We start from the raw sequence: 9,229 nt of genomic DNA, 5'->3' as shown, positions 1-9,229 counted from the left end.
CTTAAATGGGATGTTCATATTAAATACATATGTAGAAAAATTAGATATTTATCTTTTATATTTTACCAAGTTATCAGAATTCTTGATAAGAACCACCTGAAAATGATGTATCATGCTCTAGTCAAGTCAATTCTGCAGTATGTCATAGTTGTTTGGGGAGGCTGTTCCAACTGTCATATTGCTGAATTATTTGTAGCACAAAAACTGATAATTAAAACTATATTAAGCAAACCCAGGCTCTATCCAACGGATATGGTTTTTAGTGATTTTGAGGTCATGACTATACGTCAATTATACATAAAAACCGTAATTGAGTACTTAATAAAATATAGATCCGATTTTCCTCTCACAATAAACTCTACACTTAATTATTATAATCTAAGGGCCACTGCTAACAAATATGTAACCTATAACACTAATATTGAATGTATAAGGAGGCAGTTAATTTACATAGGTACTAAAATAATAAACCTCATTCCAAATCACTTTCTCATGGACAATAAGATCAGCGGAAAAATTAAACTGGATATAAAAAACTGGACATACAGTAATTTCTTCTTCCATTTAGATATATGACTCGAGATTTCTGCTCCAGCATTGTTTTTTCATTTTTCAGTGGACTCGCTTACTTTATTTTGAGTACCTATTCCTCTGTTTTCTTCCTTCCCCCCATTTCTCCCTTACATTTTTCCCTCATTACTTCTCTTCTCTTCTTTGCCGGCCTATTACATGGGAAACCATAGTTGGCTAGGTATCTTCCTCTCTTTTTTTCTCTTCTCCAACACACCCAACCACAAAGCCCATGGTTTTTTATATTTGTAACATTTTATTGTGTTTTATTTGTTTCAAATTCTTTGTAATTTTGTTTTGTCTTGTTATGTGTGTTTTTAATAAATAAATAAATATCATACATTTTATCTATCATCTTCTATACTATAATAAAGGAAATTAATGAGAATACATTTTGAAAGGCTTGAGATATCGATGTGCGGTTTTCACCATACCTTTTCTCTGGAAATCCTGTATCGGAATCATGTATCATATGACCACCTTTCAATTAAAAAAAGAAGTTGTATTCAAAATGGTGGTTCCAAAATGGCGGAAAAAATTTGGGTGCGACGGAAAACCTGTTTTTATCATTCGAAAAGGATCCCCAATTAAACCTATCTTCTAATTTCCCTCTTGAGAGAAATGTTCTGCTGCTTCCTTACAACAAGTGAAAGCATGACAAATAATTGAAAAATTGACAAACTGAAAACCTGATGTAATCAAATATTGAAGAATTTGAAATAGGTTTATAACCATCCTCGGTTAAGCAAGAATTTCAAGAAAAATTTCAAGTTAATCAGTCCAGTAGTTCAGACGTGATGATGAATCAAACATAATTTTCCTATACTACTTTACACCTGTATACGTGTATAATCCAGTTCATTAATAATATAATAAATTTTTCCTCCACCTACTGGCTAAAGTACTTACTTTACTCCCTGAAACATAATACTAAAGTGTCACTTTTTCGCCCTCGGTAGTAAAAAACAGAAAAACTCCCTAGGGAGTAAAAGTGACTCCATTTAAATAACATGGGAAGCATCTCTATTTTAAAAACTTACATTATAATAGGTTAGAAGGTCTAAGCTCAGATGAGAAAGCATAAAGAGGTGTCTGTCATTGAGTCAACTGAATTCAATACCACAACCAGAAATTTGATCAACTCATGAAATATATGTTTGTATGATATTATATTCTTAATATAAGTAGACGATAAAAATTTATACAATTTTAAAAATATCTTATTCTATTCAAAATACCAGCCAACAAATATTTTTGATCTGCAATTCAAATCTGAACCGCGTGATCTGGAGTCAGCCATTTTTGGTAAACACCCAGCTGATTGTTACAACTTTAGCCGATAGCGCAATCGGCAGTGCCAATCAGACGGCCGGTTTTAAAGTTTTAGATTTTAGGTTATGTTGTTAGGAAACATTGTCACCAATACGTAAGTTATTAAAATGATTTTATTTGCAGTTTCTATGGAGGAAAAATGTTGTGTACATCACGAGTGAAAAATACTTTTTCTCCCTCAGGAAAATTGTTGCCCTCGGCTTCGCCTCGGGCTTCAAACTTTTCCCTCAGGGAGAAAAAGTCGTACTTTTCACTCTAGATATACAAATAACTATTTTTAATTCCGGCCATATGATTTGGTGATCTTTTTTACTTTCCTTGCCCTACTACCATAGGTAAGGAAAGTATTGCTTTCCAAAAAAAATTAAGGTACCCCAATTTCAAGTTTTCTATACGTTTCAAGGTCCCCCGAGTCCAAAAACATGATTTTTGGGTATTGGTCTGTGTGTGTGTATGTGTGTGTGTGTGTGTGTATGTGTGTGTGTATGTGTGTGTGTGTGTATGTCTGTGAACACGATAACTCCATTCCTAATTAACCGATCGACTTGAAATTTTAAACTTAAGGTCCCTATACCATGAGGACCCGACAATAAGAAATTCAATAAAATTCAATTCAAGATGGCGGGAAAAATGGCGGATAATTACTAAAAAACCATGTTTTTCACGTTTTTCTCGAAAATGGCTCTAACGATTTTCTTCAAATTTATATCATGGATAGCTATTTATAAGCCCTATCAACTAGCATAAGTCTCATTTCTGGGAAAATTTCAGGAGCTCCGTAATATTCTTGAGAAAAATGGCGGAAAATGACTAAAAAACCATGTTTTTCACGGTTTTCTCGAAAACGGCTCCAACGATTTTCTTCAAATTTATACCATGGATAGCTATTTTTAAGCCCTATCAACTGGCATAAGTTTCATTTCTGGGAAAATTTCAGGAGCTCCGTAATATTCTTGAGAAAAATGGCGGATAATGACCAAAAACCAGGTTTTTCACGGTTTTCTCGAAAACGGCTCTAACAATTTTCTTCAAATTCGAGCCATGGGTAGCTATTCATAAGTCCTATCAAATGACATGAGTTTTTTCCTTGGAAAATTGCAGGAGCTCCGTAATATTCTTGAGAAAAATGGCGGATAATTACTAAAAAATCATGTTTTTCACGATTTTTTCAAAATAACTTGACCGATTTTTTTCAAATTCATACTCTGTATAGTTATTTATCAGCTCTATCACCTGGCATGAGTCTCCTTTCTGGGAAACTAATGGGGGGTCCACCCCATCCTTGAGAAATGGACTTTGTAACCTCCTTCTCGTGCATGAGGTAGGTAGGTAGAGCAGTTCATAAAAAGAACACATAGTCGAGATATTTCATCTGTAGAACAGCTGTTTTGACGACTTTAAAAAAATGACGACTAAAAAAATCATTGAATTTCACAATTTACACAAAGGAAAAAGTACTCTGAAAACAATTATATATACACATATACAAAAGTCTGATCGTAGTTTCGAATATGAGCAAGGAAAGTTGTGTGAGTGTACCACACCAGATTTTTATGAAATCGTATGTACTATTAATGAAGTTTGAACATTAATTTTGAAAAATCTAGAAGGAAATTTGAAATTTGGGCTTCCAGGTAATAATAATAATATCGAGTGACCTGACTGGCTCAGGTCTGGTGTCAGAGTTTTCAGGTCGCAACTGATCAATTTCAGGGCCTCTGACATGACCTAACGACTGCTTTTTAGGCAGCCGGGACAACGGCTTAACGTGTCCATCCGAAACACAGGAGTGGCCCGAGATAAATATCTTGCCTGGCTTCCAGGTGCACGAGATTGATATTTTTAGGATCTATGTTCAAAATTAGCAGATCTGAATCATTCCCGTTTTTCCGGTATGCAATCCACAAGTTGACATGTTTTGATGCAAACAAAAGAAACACACGAACAAACACAACCCTACTCTCTCTTATTATATAAATACTATTATAGTCATGGTCTCTTTATAGACCTTGATTATATTATTTTATAATATGTAAAATAGACGTATACACTATTCTGGTAGAATGTAAGCTGTATGTCCAGTCTTCATTTTCAACAAAATAGTATGCATTTATTCCACATACCATTAAAATAATATATTCTCCATTATTTAATATAGTTGTTTACTTTATGAAATTTAATGTACACATTTTATATATATCTAGTTGGACTACAAATGGGTATAAAAGAACCAACGAGAGACGAACAATCTAATAAATATTTGTTATATTTATAGTTAATTGAATTAAGTAACATTCTTTAGCACCAAACAATATAAATTTTGCACAATACAATTCCATAGTTATTAGTAAGTACATGAATTTAGTAGCTAGTAAAAGGCTATAGTAGGCTACTCCTTAAAAATTATTCACTTTTATGAGTTTTAGTTAAATAGTAGGCTACTCAGTTCAACAAAACATGTTTATAATCTATTAAATTGGGTTTACACCAAAGTTATTAACAAAATTTTAATAGCTTAATCCCTATATATATTCTATTAGATTGAACATAACTTATCATACACATATGAACATAATATCAAGTTCCGTTCAATGTAATAGTATCTATAAGAATTAAGCTATTGACATTTTGTTAATAACTTTGTTGTAAACCCAGCTTTAGGCTATAAATCAAATCAAAATCCATTTATTTTCAAAGACAAATTACAATTTGTATAGGCCACTTCATGAGAAAATTACATAAATTATTTCATAAAAAACATATAATCATACCACATAAAAACAAGAAATTATCACATGAACGTCTTACAAATTCTCCATATTAAAGGCAAAATATTCATCATTAGTATAAAAACAGGTTTCTTATTGGAAATTCCTTAATTTTAAGTTTATATTCACTCACTAGTAAGCCTCTTCATATGTAACGGTAACTGATTATAAAACCTAATTGCACAAGCCCTAAAACTGATATGACTAGATTTATACCGACAATATTCGTTTCTAGGTTCAACCTATTTCTTGTGTTGTGCGAATAAACATCAAAATGACTAGAGAATGAGAGCAAGTTAATCTTTATAAATAATAAACATTGAAAAATAAAAATACACGGCAAACACATAATTCTCAATCTAACAAATAGCGGGTTGCAGTGCTTAAGGGGAGGAACATTACCGTATACATGTTTCGTATTGCTCTTTTTTGTAACCCAAAACGTGAATGGAAATCACTACAATTGGCCCATAATATTGCTCCATACAAAAGATGTGAATGAACGTAACTACAGTAGACATTTACTTATTAAAAAATTTGACACACTATTTCCTTTTATCTTCTCAACATAAAAACACCTCTTGTTACCTTGCGTTGGGGATAGTTCAGTCAATAAAATAATGGCAATATTTATACATACATATACCAAAAAAATTGTGACTGTGGGAACTTTTTGTATGATGAATGACTCCATTGACATTCTCTACACAATAGAAATAAATAATATATTAACAGTGTACAGTTGAAATGTTTAATAAGTCTAAATCTATCCAACTCGACTGTAGTTTCATATGCAATTCAATTTGTAAGTAATATCACAAACAAAATAGTCGAAATAGTCGGCATGATCTAGTCTAGCCTACTCCTGTAGACCTACATTTATATTTTGTATCCTCAGTCGATTCTGAACATTCTAGAGGTTATTTCAATGAAATAAATATTCTCACACATACCTCATTCAATTTTCGTAAAAGTACCAATTGGAATGATAATTTTATATTGATAGAAATCAATTTGAATAAAAATAAACACATCTATTCCTGCAGTGGCAGACTGGCTCTTCTTGAAATCTTGCCTCTCTCTGTCATGGCTGCCCTTAGTTGGCCGTATAACACATTGAGAGTGCTGTAAGCACACAAACAGCCACTCTATAGTTTACTATAATTATAGCTCGTTGACCTGTAGCCACAGAACAGATACAGAATGAAAACTCGGATAGTACCCTGGCACAAAGAAATACTCCATCTTGTTAGAAAGTTTAGCATTATAATATATGGTGCGGTCCCACATTATAATGACAGTATTCGATCAACTTTGGTTTTGCTATCCTTGTCTATCATTCGACAAAGCCGGTGGTACTATCCTTTTCTAGGTCCACAACAATGCCAATTATGTTTTTGACAGTGTAGAAATATAATTAATTAATGCGGAGAAACGGCATCGCTATTCTTCTATTTTCATCCACTGCCAGTGAAGAAAGATAGGAGAAAAACGTTGCCAAGTCTCTCCATTTTGCTACTGAGTGTACACACACAGCTGTTACTCAATTCATCCTATTAAATTTGATCCAATAATAATTGTAATTTCCTTAATAAAATAATTAAATATCATGTCAAATTAATAAAGAATATATATTTTTTCATAATTTGATTCAAAAATTTGCTTCCATGTCTGAGATCAGATTTTATTTTTTACAAACCTGAAATGGCGGCTATTTTAAAAAGCTGTGATACACCAATCTGAATCTCAAAACAACAGAAATTAAGTTATTTGGTAGGTATTCTATTCCAATTTCTTTCAAAAATAATAGAAAAATAGAGATCTTATTAAAAATAAGTAATTTTATTGGAAATAATTCTGAAAAAACCTTTCAATATTATTCATATCGGTACGAGTAGGTCTAACCTATAATATGAGTAGGCTAACTGAAGCATGGATGAAGTCTTGGATGGTTAGTTATCAACTTCTAAAATGTCATTTCAGGTATTTAAATTTGTGTTTCTCATACGGTAATGTCTAAAAATTATTTCTTTGTTTCAAAAATACATTTTAAATCAATTATTGACCAAACGAAGTGAGGTCTAAGATTCAAGTCGACGGTTTGGCATTTCTCTTAATGTTTAAATCTTTATATGTTGCGCATTTACAGCAAAACGCGGTAATAGATTTTCATTCAATTTGACAGGTATGTTCCTTTTAAAATTGTGCATCGACGTATGTACAAGGTTTTCGGAGATTTTGCTTCAAGGATAATATAAAAGGAAAAAGGAGCCTCCCTCATATGCCAATATTAGAGTAAAAATCAGACTATAGAATCATTCATCATAAATCAGCTGACAAGTGATTACACAGATGTGTGGAGAAGCCAGTCTATTGCTGTATTTCCATAAGGTCTATAGTTTCAATCAGGTACTTGTGGATGAGAATACTGCGTGAGGTCTGCTGTTCAAAGAACTTCTATTACGACTTGTGTACTCAAGTATTTTGATAGAATGAAGAAAAAAATGGCGATAATGAATTTTTTACTTTTGTACAGTCACTGTCGAAAGTAAAAATAAAATATTCTGGCAAACTGACAACATTGCAAAGCTAGAGAGAGATAGCGCTATCTGTTTTGTTGTATGATAGAAAAGGACAGCAACAGTATTGTCAATTGTACACTGCCATTATAACATGGACCTCACTTTTTATAGCAGAGCTACAACTATATAGCAGAGAACCTGACAACCGCAGAGAAGCTGAGAACCTGACAGAGCTATGGCTATATCACAAAGTAGAAGGAATGCAGCTATATATGTAGCTCAAATTCTATATAGCTGAGCTATATAGCTCTCCAGCTACATAGTGTAAACGTAGCTTTATAATGATCTTATCAATTATATTGAAGAAGGTTATCCAGTTACATAAAACTAAACATGTATACCGAACAGCCTTTAAATGACTCGCTAATGCACCTTCCATGTTGGTTGGGTCGGGAGTTGGGAGGAGTTAAGAAGAGAGAATTACATTAATTGAAGTAAGGAATCATCGAGAAAGTAACTGATAAGTTACTCTAAATCACAATGATCCTCCAAAAAAATTATATAAGATTTAATAAATAGGTGTTCACTGAGAATGTAACTAATACGGGTTTAGTGGCCTTTTCGTACAAACATTTGCACAGAACTCTGGCGAGAAGCAGCACCTATGAAGTCAGTTAAAGTGATATATTCTGTATCAATTGCATTGAAATTTATTTTGTAAGCTCTCCACGCAACAAAGAAGGTTTCTCAATAGTAAAATTTTCAAAACTCATCTTCAAATTTGATGAAAAAGAGTGATCAAAGTTGCAGTTACGCAAAATCGAGTAGAGAAAAGCTTAATGTAGTTGTAGAGTGTGACGCTAGACAGCGCTGGCAGCAAACATGATACAAACCACCATGGTACTGTATCATTCGACATGCAACAGAATGCAACACGGGAACAGCCAAGGACACTATTGATAGTGAGGTCCACGTTATAATGGCAGTGGAGAGAGATGGACGTGCCTCTCCACTCTTGTTCTCTAAGAAATTCTGAAATGAAGTGCATCTAACGGGGCGGTACAAGTTATTCACTCCGCCATTTGTTCGACTTACAATCTGTTCGCTTGACAATCTGTGCGCACTAGTAGACAAAGGTCACGTGATGGCATTTTGTGCGCACATTACTTTTAGTGACGTCATCGACTGTAGCGCTAGAATAGAATAGAATAGAATAAGTTTTAATGCAACCGCTTCTGAGGTCCTCAGAAGCATTACCTCCGTCACAATGTACAGCAAATGTCACACATACAATACAATAATTGGAAAGATACTATTCTAAAAGAACTACAATATCATGATATATTAATATCATGTCCAAACAAAGAAAGATATTAATATATATATATATTATATATATATATATAATATATATATATATATATATATATATATGTAGGTACCTCTATTAGGTAAGAGTATGAGGTACAGCTTATTCATATAAAAATGAGCAAATGATAGAAGCAAAACCTTATGCTCCATGCTCATACTCATGAGTATATGCTTTGGTTTTATTCATATGGCCCCATGAGAAGCTGCTCGCAAACACAAGCGGTGCACCCTATTTGCATATTTAGCGCTTCCGTGAGCTATAAAAACAAACTAAGGCTACAAAAGCGAATCAGTTGATGAAAAATCTCTAAAATACGTGAGCATTTGCTCCAAAGTTCAGGAGCATAAGGTAAGAGTAAAAGGTAAAGCTTATTCATATAAAAATGAGCAAATGCTTTTGCTTCTACCTTTTGCTCATGAGCAAAACCTTATGCCCCATGCTCTTGCTCATGAGCATTTGCTCTGGTTTTATTCATATGGGCCAGTAGATGCAGTTTGTACTTTTTGGAGCGTTTTTTTGCGACTTTTCCCCCCCTCCCCCCTCCCCCCGCACCCATCCTACCTTCCCCCCTTCCCCCCGCACCCATCCTACCTTCCCCGCACCTCCTGCCGCACCTCCCCCGCCCCCTTAGAAGAACCTCTCTCACTCTCTCTCTCTCTCTCTCC

The sequence above is a fragment of the Nilaparvata lugens genome, chromosome 3, assembly GCF_014356525.2.
Source record: "Nilaparvata lugens isolate BPH chromosome 3, ASM1435652v1, whole genome shotgun sequence".
Classification (NCBI taxonomy): domain Eukaryota; kingdom Metazoa; phylum Arthropoda; class Insecta; order Hemiptera; family Delphacidae; genus Nilaparvata; species Nilaparvata lugens.
This window is presented reverse-complemented; position numbering follows the sequence as displayed.